This window comes from Chrysochloris asiatica, unplaced genomic scaffold (genome assembly GCF_000296735.1).
Source record: "Chrysochloris asiatica unplaced genomic scaffold, ChrAsi1.0 scaffold00188, whole genome shotgun sequence".
Lineage (NCBI taxonomy): Eukaryota > Metazoa > Chordata > Mammalia > Afrosoricida > Chrysochloridae > Chrysochloris > Chrysochloris asiatica.
This window is the reverse complement of record NW_006408706.1, coordinates 3,716,096-3,728,077: the sequence shown is the minus strand read 5'-3', so window position 1 is coordinate 3,728,077 and position 11,982 is coordinate 3,716,096.

The window sequence follows — 11,982 nt, the reverse complement described above, 5'->3', positions numbered from 1 at the left end:
TATTCGGAAGTAGTTTGTCACTCTTTCTTCCTAGTCTGTCTTTGTCTGGAAGCTCATCTGAAACCTGTCCACCATGGGTGACCATGCTGATATTTAAAATACCAGTGGCATAGCTTTCAGAATCACAGCAACTCACAAGCCACCAAAGTGAGTGGTGGCTGACAAACTGACAGACAAGTGGTGGCCTTTTGGTTTTAACAGGAAACATGTGGCTATGAAATTTAAATACCATTCTTTCAGAGGTTATGATTACACAATTAAATTCAAATTTTGCCAACCTGGTCATACCCACAGACTTTAAATTATATAAAGACATTAATATTGCTCCATTTGTCTATAAATCTCAAAATACAACTGTGAAGCACCAAATGAAGTAGATATTTGCAACTTGCATATTTGTATGTGGACAATCAAACCATATAATTCAAGGCCTTGCATTTTACTGGTTTTAGTTATTTTCTGAATCATCTGATTCAGCTGATCTACTTTGATGATGCAAATAGTTAATGTATTTTGCTCAAGGTTTAAGTGCCTATAAATGAACACCAATCCTTACATCAATTCCTCATTCCAGAAATTACTTGCTGATAATATTACTCTTATTTGTATATCAGTTCCATTCTTATTACTGTAAAATGGGCAATACAAACCATTGAATATTGGGATCCATTCATTTGGCCAGATTGAACACATTGCTCCTGTGGATGATTGCTTCTGAGATCTGAAGAAGCATTCAAAACTTCCTCTCTCCAAAATGACATAGTCCTCATTCTGGCCTTGCAAAACTAAATTTCTTAGAACAGGTAAGTTTTTGTATGTTGAACTTAAACCCTGCCACATTGCTCAATCTTCCAGCGATACCTAGTAGCTTTTTTACTGAGTCTTTGGGGATTTCTATGTATAGGATCATATCGTCTGCAAATAGAGAGTTTTATTTCCTCTTTGCCAACTTGAGTGCCTTTAATTTCTCTATCTTGCCATAAAGCTCTGCCTAAGATTTCCAAAATAATATTGAATAGGAGTTTTGACAAAGGGCATCCTTGTCTGGTTCCCATTCTCAGAGGGAAGACGTTCAGTTTCTCTCCATTGAGAGTGATTTAGGCTGTTGGTTTTGTAAATATGCTCTTGATTGTGTGGAGGAATTTCTCTTCAATTCCTACTTTATTGAGCATTTTTATCAGGAATGGATGTTGGATTTTGTCAAATGCCTTTTTTTTTGCATCAATCGATAAGATCATGTGGTTCTTTTCCTTTTTTCTTATTTATATGGTGGATTACATTGATTGGTTTGCTAATGTTGAACCATCTTTGCATCCCTTTTATTAAACCCACTTGGTCATGATGTATTATTTTTTTGATGTGCTGCTGGATTCTGTTGGCTATGATTTTATTGAGAATTTTTGTGTCTATGTTCAAGAGGGTTATTGGTCTATAATTTTCTTTCTTGATGATGTCCCTCCCTGGTTTGGGGATGAGCGTTAAGCTTGTTTCATAAAAAGTATTAGAAAGTTTTCCATCCCCTTCTGTGTTCTGGAATAATTTGAGTAGAATTGGTAACAGCTCTTCCCTGAATGTTTGGTACAACTCACCTGTGAAGCCATCTAGGCCTGGACTTCTTTTGGTTGGGAGTCTTTTGATGACCTGATCAATTTCTTCTTTTGTTATGAGTCTGTTCAAGTTTTCTACTTCACTCTGTGTACGTTAAGTAGGTCATGTTTTTCTAAAAATGTATCCATCTCTTCTAAGTTTTTGAATTTTTAGAGTACAACTTTTCATAATATTCTGTTATTATCCTTTTGATTTCCTTTAGTTCTGTTGTGACATTTCCCGTGTGGTTTCTAATGTGAGTTATTTGTGTCTCCTCCCTCTTTTCTTTTGGTAGTTTTGCCAATTGTTTGTCAAATGTATTAATCCTTTCAAAGAGCCAGCTTCTTGTCCTCTTGATTCTTTCTATAGTTTTTCTGTTTTCTATCTCATTTATTTCTGCTCTTATCTTTATTATTTCTTTTCTTTTGGTGACTGTAGGTTCCTTTTGTTGGTCTGTTTCTAATTGTTGTAGATGCTATGTTAATGTGTTAATTTTGGTTCTTTCTTCTTTTTGGATGTGCACATTTATCGCAATAAATTGTCCTCTCAGCACCACTTTTGCTGTGTCCCAAAGATTTTGGTATGTTGTGTTTTCATTCTCATTTGTTTCTAGGAATTTTGTGAATTCACGTTTAATTTCTTCTTTTAACCAGTCGCTTTTCAACAGGGTGTTATTCAGTTTCCATGTATTCAACTTTATTTCGTTGGTCTTATTTGTTGATTTTTAGTTTTATAGCATTTTTGTATGAAAAGATGCTCTGTAGAATTTTGATGTTTGTAAATTTATGGAGACTTGCTTTGTGACCTAACACATGGTCAATTCTGAAGAATGTTCCATGTGCACTGGAAAAGAATGTATACTGTGCTGTTGTTGGATTGAATGCTCTGTACACATCTATGAGGTCAAATTGGTTGATTGTGTTGTTTAGTTCCTCTGTAACTTTGTTGAGTTTCTTTCTGGTTGTTCTGTCACTTTTCAAAAGTTGCATATTCAAATCTCCCACTATAATTGTAGATTTATCTATCTCTTTCTTCAATTCTAGTAAGGTTTGCTTCATGTATCTTGGTGCTCTTTCATTGGGAGTGTAGATATTTATTATGGTTATGTCGTCTTGCTCAACTGACCATGAGATAGTGTCCTTCTTTATCTCTTATGGTGGTTTTGTCTTAAAGTTTACTTTATCGGAGATTAGTATTTCCACTCCTGCTTTTTTATTGTTGCAGTTAGCTTGGAATGTTTTTTTTTTCCATCCTTTAACTTTTAGTCTGCTTTTGTCTTTGTGTGTAAGGTGTGTCTCTTGCAGGCAGCATATTGAAGGGTCTTATTTTCTTATCTATAGAATGGATATGTTTTTATCATTCTCTTATATGACCTCAAGGACAGAACTCACACAATGACCCTCTAGGGTTTTAGTTTGAGCAAGTCCAAAATAGACTCTTGTTATTTAGCTGCTTACTTTTTGTGTAAGGGCAGTATTACAAAATTAAAAGCACATGAAGTTGTTTGGCCTTCTGGTATTCTAAAACGTGTCAAGATAATTTAAATGCCAAGGAGTGTTTCATATTTTATTACCTATGTCAAAATTTCTGTTAAACTTCATGACACCCTAGGACATTTACATATTTCTTTCTGTCTGAGTGGAATTAGTGTTTGAGAATTCTTTGCATATTTCTAGCTCAGCTTACTCTCAAAGAGAGTAAATTTGCATATATTTGCATATTTTGTCCAGTAAAATAAGTTTTGATTAAATCTGAATTGTATAAGCTGGCTTTTATTTCCCCCTTCCTTTCTATCATTTAACTTTCCAGAAGTAAAGCAATGAACTCTCATTTTTAAAACAAAGAGCTATATTAATAAATAATAAATATGCTTTGAAATAGAATTAACCCTCATTTTCTCCACTTCTGTATTCAATTTGCATTGGAAATAATTGAATTCTTATCTTTTAGAAGGTAAACATTGACAGAATTGAGGGAGGAACTTAAAACTGAAAGGTTTTGGTATCAGATAAACTAGAGCTGATTCCTAGTTTTGCATTCTCCTGACTGTTTAACTTTTGAGCTGGATTCTAGACTTCCTTGTCTGTAAAATAAGAATAGCATCACCTATAAATCAGGGTTGTATGGCATGAGTTCAGTGTTTACCTATAATAAACTCCTAAAAAATAGTTATAGTAGTAACACTACTAAAGCAGTCTTTTAATTCACTTACTCCTCATAAAGTGTTGTTCATCTCTTGTGGTTAAGTGCCATTGAGTCAACTCCAACCCATAGAGACTCTGTATAGGGCTCAGCTGGTGAGCTTGAACTGCCAACCTTGTAGTTCAAATGGTTTTGTAGTCTGGTGCTTTAACCCACAGTGCCACACTGGGATTCCATCTAGTGGGTCCTAAATTTGTGAATATGATCCATATTTAAGTACAAATACAAAGTAAACCATAATTCCTGTATTAAAGAATTCAATTACAATGAAATGACAGACAGACCAGGAGAAGGATTTTTGTTTAGGGCTTTGGATTACAGGGGAAATGACTAACTATGGGATATGTTGTTGTTGTTAAGTGCTGTCGAGTCGGTTCTGACCCATAGCAACCCTGTACAGGGTTTCCGAGGCTGTAAATCTTTACGGGAGCAGAACACCTCATCTTTCTCCTGTGGAACAGCTGGTAGTTTCGAACTGCTGGCCTTAAGGTTCGCAGCCCGATTCGTAACCACTACACTACCAGAGCTCCATGGCGGACTTGAAAAGAGATATTTGGGCTTAACAAGTTTTTCCAGTGAACACATTTACTTAGTAGTTGTTGTTGTTGTTAGGTGTCATCGAGTCAGTACCGATTCATAGCAGCCCTATGCACAGCAAAGCAAAACTCACTATTGTTGCCACACTTGAGCCCAATGATGCTGACACTTTGCTAATCCATCTTGCTGGGGGTCTACCTCTTTTTGTCTGACCCTCCACCTATCAAGCATGGTATACTTCTTCATCAACTTGTCCCTCCTGACTATTTGTCCGAAGTATGAGAGACAAAATTTGGCCATCCTGGCCTCCAAGGAGCACTCTGGCTGCACTTCTTCCAACACAGATCTGTTGGTTCTTTTGGCAGCTCATAACACTTTCAATATTCTCCTCCAACACCATAACTCAAAAACATCAATTCTTCTACGGTTTTACTTATTCACTGTCCAGCTTTTGCATGCATATGAGGTTATTGGAAATGCCATGGCTTGGGTCAGGCTCACCTTAGTCCTCAAGCTGACATCTTTGCTCTTCAACACTTTTGAAAGGTCTAGTGCAGCAGATTTGCTTAATGCAATACGTCGTTTGATTTCTTGACTGCTGCTTCCATGAGTGTTGATAGTTGATTCAAGAAGAATGAAGTCCTAGACAACTTCAATCTTTTCTCCATTGATAAGAATGTTGTTTATTGGTCCAGTGGTGAGGATTTTTGTTTTCTTTACATTGAGATGCAATCCATACTGAAGACTGTGCTCTTTGATCTTCATCAGTAAATATTTTAAGTCTTCTTCACTTTCAGCAAGCAAGGTTGTATCATCGGCTTATCACAAGATGTTAATGAGTCTTCCTCCAATACTGATGCCACATTTTTCTTCATATAACCCAACTTCTCAGATTATTTGCTCGGCATACAGTTTGAATAAGTATGGTGAAAGAATACAACCCTGTCACACACCTTTCTTAATTTTAAACCATTCAGTGTTCCCATGTTCTATTCAAACAACTGCCTCTTGGTGCAGGTACAGATTCCTCATGAGCACAATTAAGTGTCATGGAATACTCATACTTGGCAATGTTGTCCATAGCTTGTCATGATTCACACAATTCAAAGCCTTTGCATACTCAATAAAGCACAGGTAAACATCTTTCTGATATTCTCTGCTTTCAGCCTAGATCCATTGGACATCAGAAATGATAGCTCTCGTTCCACGACCTCTTCTGTATGCAGCTTGAACCTCTGGAAGTTTTTTGTCAATGTATGATTGTAGCCATTTCTGTATTACCTTTAGTAAAACTTTACTTGCATGGGATATCAAAGAGATTGTCCGATGATTTCCGCATTACTTAGTAGAGAGGACTCTTAATATAAAGTAAAGTGCACTAAATTACTACTTTTGTCCTAGCAACATTGGACTCAAGATTTCAGATACCATCATTGTTCTAGTGAGTTAGCCCTGCTCCAGTTACAGGGCAACTTAATAACCACCATCTCACCTCCACTGCCAGCAAAACCAGCTACCTCATGATCTTCAATCACACATCAATTCAGATACTCTCCATCCCAATGTCATAGTCCAAGTCTCCCCATCACCTGATTTCACACAGATGTTCATCATCTTACTACTCTTGTTGTTGCTTTTGTTGTTAAGTGTTGTTGAGTCAATTCCGACACATAATGACCCTGTATAGGGTTTCCGAGGAGTGGTTGTTAAATTTGAACCACCGATCTTGCAGTTCAAACTTACCTTTCAGTCCAGTGTGGTATCCCACAGTGCCACACCAGGACTCCACACTACTTTTGTTGTTGTTAAGTGCCGTCAAGTTGGTTCCGACCCATAGTGACCTTGTTCAGGGTTTCCAAGGCTGTAAATCTTTACAGGAGCAGAAAGCCTCCTCTTTCTGCCACGGAGCAGCTGGTAGTTTCAAACTGCTGACCTTGCAGTTCGCAGCCCAATTTGTAACCACTACACTACAAGAGCTCTTTATACTATTCTTAGATCCCCTAATCTAGCCACATCTCTCATCTTTCAGATTGTCTAAGCTCCTCTACCAAAACTTCTTGCCTGTCATCAGAAAACTCCTTTTTTCTCAACATCTACACTGAACCTTCAGTTTGTTGCTAAAACTGGACTTATTCCTGAAGACACTGTTTTCCCTAGAGACTTTTCAGTGAATGCTAGCTCTCTCCACTCCCCAATTATGCCTCTACTCCTTTAATTCATAACATCAGGTAGCATTCTAGCTGCTTCCAGTTTCTACATCCAACTGTCACTTCGTTTTCTTCATTCAAAATCCTTATACCTTTTGAAATGCATGTTCCATTTTGTTATCCTGCAGTCCTATTTGTTAGACCATTTATGGGCCTTTGAGTAATTGCACCTATTTTTACTAATGATTTGGCTAATAAATTACTGTTTCCTTAACTTCAATAATATTTTTGCCCATCTCTTCTCGATGACCACTCATACATTATACACAGACCTTGTCACCACCTAAAACTGTACCATCTTCCAACATTAATTTCAACTATCACCTTTTATTTTTACAGCCTCCTTGCCATCAAACTTCAACTGTGCAATTCATTAGTGTAAGACCACAACTCATTGACTTTACAAGTTTTCATCATTCATTATAACTCTGTGTGCTTGCATGCCTTTTTATGTTGTTTTTTATGACTCAGATCTATAACTGAAAAATGAACAGAAACCTTTGATACTATGGGATCATATATACAAAACTCAGAAAGAAAGAAAAAAAAAAAAAAAAAAAAAAGCCAACCAAGAACCATATACCTACCAAAGATGTCCCTCAAATATGATGGTGGAATTAAGACATTAGCAGATAAACAGAAACTTAAAGGAATTTAAAATAACCAGACCAACTTTACAAAAGACATTAAAAAGTGTTCTTTGTACTAAGAACTAACAATAGCAGACAACAATCTGTGATTAACATATATGACAACATTACCCAGAACTAAATTCAGATATGTTGTTGTTAAATGCCATCGAGTCAGTTCTGACTCGTATCAGCTCTGTATAGGGTTTCTTAGGAGCAGCTATGGTGTTTAACTGCAGACCTTGTAAGTCACAGTCCAGTGCTCTGATATAGACGTATCCAAAGTAAAGCAAACCTATAAGACTGAAAATTGGGAATCAGAGATATCAATTTGTAATGAAGTCAACTACAAAGCAAAAAGAGGGCATAATGTGGATACCGAACTTCTAAATGGTTAGGAATTCAAGTAAATTTTGAGATAAAACAGATTGTTTTAAATGAGGGGGGAGGGTAACAAATTACAGAATAATTTATTAATACACTTTTGTATTAAAATAAAGAAGAAAATCAGAAAGATTTAGTAAACATTAAAACTACAGCAATGAAGAAAATCCACAAACAAAATTAACTCAGTGTAGAAATATATGTGAAACAAAGAAGCAAGCAACAGCACGAAAAATACACACAGCAAAATGAAAGCCATCAATTCATACCTACTAATAATTACTCTAAACGTAAATGGATTTAATGTCTTAGTCAAGAAACAGAGTACAGCAGATTGGATACAAATTTTGGTACATACTTACAGTGGAATACTACCAGCATTGAAGAATAATGATGATTCTGCAAAACACCTTACAACATGGATGAACCTGGAGGACATTATGCTGAGTGGAATTAGTCAATCACAAAAGGACAAGTATTGTATGAGACCACTGTTTTTAAAAGTTAAGAAAAAATTTTCTTTAAAAAAAATGATGTGATAGTTACCAGTGATGGGAGGGAAGAGAAAATTCTTCACTGGATATAAGATCCATGTTAACTTGGGCGATGGTGAAGGCAATATACAAAAGGGAGATTGATACAGTAAAGATCAATGTAGTGGAAGACACAGGGAGGGATGCAAGATTTAAAGTGAATAGAGGTAAATGCTGTTGAGTAATGGTACATAGAAAGCATTGCGATCATTATAATGACACAAAGTATTTGATTTGTTGAATGTAGGACTGATAATCTGTTGCATAATCCTTTACTTAATTCACAATAAAAAGTTTTATGAAGGAAAAAATGTTAAGGTGTTTGACTCCAACTTGCAGATAGTATCCATTTGATCTTACTTGAATGGCTAGCCTACCAGAATTCAACCAGATGAAGATAAAGAAGTATAAAACAGGGATCAAGTGTAAATTGCTACAACCTGATCAATTGGACCTTTTCTTATGGATGAAACTACCCAAAATTCCAACCGAACAGGGAAGTATTCATCAAATCAAGGATGAAGTATGCCTCCTCAGTACACTGGGCTGATAGGGACAGGCAACTTAGACTTCGACTATCAAAATTTGTGGGCTATTAAGGCACAAAGTGGTTGGCTTACAAGTTTCATGAGGGTGCTTAGGGTCAAAATGAGGGGAGTAAGACAGGAACCCCACTGAACAACTTTCCTCTTGTCCAGATGGGTCTGGTGATGAAGGGGATACCATTTTATGATTCATTTGTGAGTAATTGTTATCAGGTTTAAGATGATTGTCATAATTGTAAATGTAGAAGAGGTGTAACTAAAAGGGGGAAGTAGTTAATTTGTCATTTCAGGAACAGAGGACCCTAGGACCATCAAGATGGAAGAACATTAGAGGAGTAAGGAATCCTAGCCAGAAAAGTGTCAACAATAGTGATGGTGGCAGAGGAAATGACATAGAGAGACAGAGCAGTAGAGGACAATAGGCCCATGGACTGAGAAAGGCAGTGTGCCTGTGGGCAGGATGCTGGCTTGCGAAATGTGCCCTTTGGGCATTTAAATGAATATATATTTTCAAAGTGGTATGTGTATATCAAAAAGAAAAAAAAAAGGTAATAGAGGTTAATATTGTTGGCTGAGGTGTGCATGGAGGGGATTGTAATCATTGCAGTGATTTGCTAGATGTAAAACTGATGATCTGTCCTGAAAACCTTCACTCCCTAAATTCAGAATAAACACTTTAAAAGAAAAAAAAAGCATTGATAATTGCTGATGATTGGCGTGCCAAAGTTGGAAACAAAGAGGAAAGATCAGTACTTGGGAAATGTGGCCTTGGTGATAAAAATTATACTGGAGATCCATGAATTTTGCTTATTCATTGCAAGTACTATTTTTCAACAACATAAAAAAAAGGCGATCTTTAAAAAAAAAATGATGTGATAGTTACAAGTGATGGGAGGGAAGAGAAAATTCTTCACTGGGTATAAGATACATGTTAACTTGGGCGATGGTGAAGGCAATGTCCTTCACCTAGACCTCATCAGATGGAATACACAGGAATGAAATTGATTACATCTGTCAGAAGACAATGGAGAAATTCAATATCTGTAGCCCTCCCCCCCCCAAAAAAAATATGTCTGGGGCTGAGTGTGCAACAGACAATCAACTGCTCATATATGCAATTTTAGGTTGAATCTGGAGAAAATTAACACTAGTCTACGAGACTCAAAATATGACTTTTAGTATATCCCACATGAATTTAGAGACTGTCTCAAGAATAGATTTGATGCACAGACATTAATAATGAAACAAAGCAGAGTTGTGGGATGACATCAAGAACATCATACACAAAGAAGTAAAAAATCAATAAATAGACAGGAAACAAAGAAAAGACCAAGATGGATATCAAAAGAAATTCTCAAACCTCTTGGAAATACAGAAGCTATTGCAACTGTAATAAATGGTGAAATAAAGTAAAATATGAAATGAAGCAAAATAGCTGAACAGAGAATTTCAAAGGATACCTTGAGAAGAGAAAGTAAAGTATTATAATGAAATGCGTACAGATCTGGAATTAGAAAACCAAAAAGAAAGAACAGAATCAGCATTTCTCAAGCTGAAATAACTGAAGAATGAATTCAAGCCTTGATTTGCAATGTAAAAGGCTTCTGTAGGCAAAATATTGAAAGATGCAAGAAACATCTAAAGAAGATGGAAGGACTGGCTAGAGGGTGAGCTAAGCTAGAGGGTTAACTCAGGCTATAGGGAAGGCAATATACAAGAAGAGGGAGGTTGACAGAAGAATGAGGAAGACAGGTGAAGACACAAGAAAGTATACAAGGGCTAAAGGAGATAGAGGTGGTGGTGGTTATGTGCCATGGAGTCGGTTCCGACTCATAGCGACCCTGTACAGGGTTTGCAAGGCAGTAAATCTTTATGGGAACAGAAATACTAATCTTTCTCACACGGAACAGCTGGTATTTTTGAACTGCTGACCTTATGGTTCACAGCCCGATTCGTAACCACCACGCTACCAGAGCTCTTTAAACGGGGTAGAGGTAAATAACTTTATATACACAACCTTGGAACAACAATGTTCTATGGGTAGATACATGGACAGATAAATAAGCTGAATGAATATGGGATACCCACAAATATATAAGGGTTTGAAAGGATACTTGTATATGAATATTTACCTTCGCTACAAGCACAACTGTGAATGTGGTGAAGCATACAGTGGAAGAAATTATTTTGAAAACTTCTTAGATATTATCCAATAACTTAAGTTCCTTAGCCTGTGGATTCAGGACCATACTCTCAGGGCCATCAAGATTAGCTGACATAATATAGTCCACTAACTATGTTCTACATTCTACCTTGGTGAGTAGTATCTAGGGTCTTAAATGCTCATGAAAGGCCATCTAAGGTGCAGCTATTGGTATCACTGTGTGTGGAAGAAAGAAAAGTGATGAAAATTGAAAATGCTTCGACTCAATTAGTACAATGGACTAATGGAACATGTGGATATTAGTGTCCACTATTCTGAAACCAGAAGTAGCTGTTGGCCAGCTATCACTACCAATTACTCTGAAAGGCACCACATTAGAAGGCCCTGAATAGAATAAGAAAAAAATGTGGGACAAAACTCAAAATTTAAAAAAAAAAAAAAAACGCATATGAAATTTACCTTTGCTACAAACATAACTATGAATGTGGTAGAATATACAGTGGGGAAAATGATAAAAGAAAAAAAAACAAAAAACTTCTTAGATATTATAAAATATCTTAAGTTAATTAGTTTCTGAATGTAGGGGCTTAGGATCATAGTCTCAGGGAAATCATGATCAACTGGCATAGTATAAACCACAAGTCCATAGTCCATAAAATAGTAAGCCAAGCAGTAGATAGGTATATAGGGGTGACATCGACACTAGTGGGATTAGTAGGGTATGTTCACCATAAAATGGTCAGTCATACAAAATCAAAAGAGCAGCATTTACCTAAGGTTAAAGTGAGAAGGGATAGGAAGGTGCATGAAATGGAAATAGGAAGCCCAAGGAGGAAGTGGGATAATTCTTTTTGCATGGAGGGGATTGCAATCATTGGGATGAAACAAAGCGTATGATTTGTTGACTATAAAACTGATGATCTTGTCTGTAAATTGTCACTCAATTCACATTAAAAAATTTTTTATTAAAAAGAACGAAATCAATTGATAGGTTGATTTAGGCGAATCTGTTGCACAACACCTTTATAAACTGTTAAAGATCAAAGTTATCAGTATGAGGATTGTTGTTGTTGTTGTCAGGTGCCATCGAGTCGGAACGGACTCATAGCGACCCCATGCACAGCAGAACGAAACAATGTCCGATCCTGGGCCAACCTCATTACCACTGCCACACCCGAGTCCATCAATGATGCC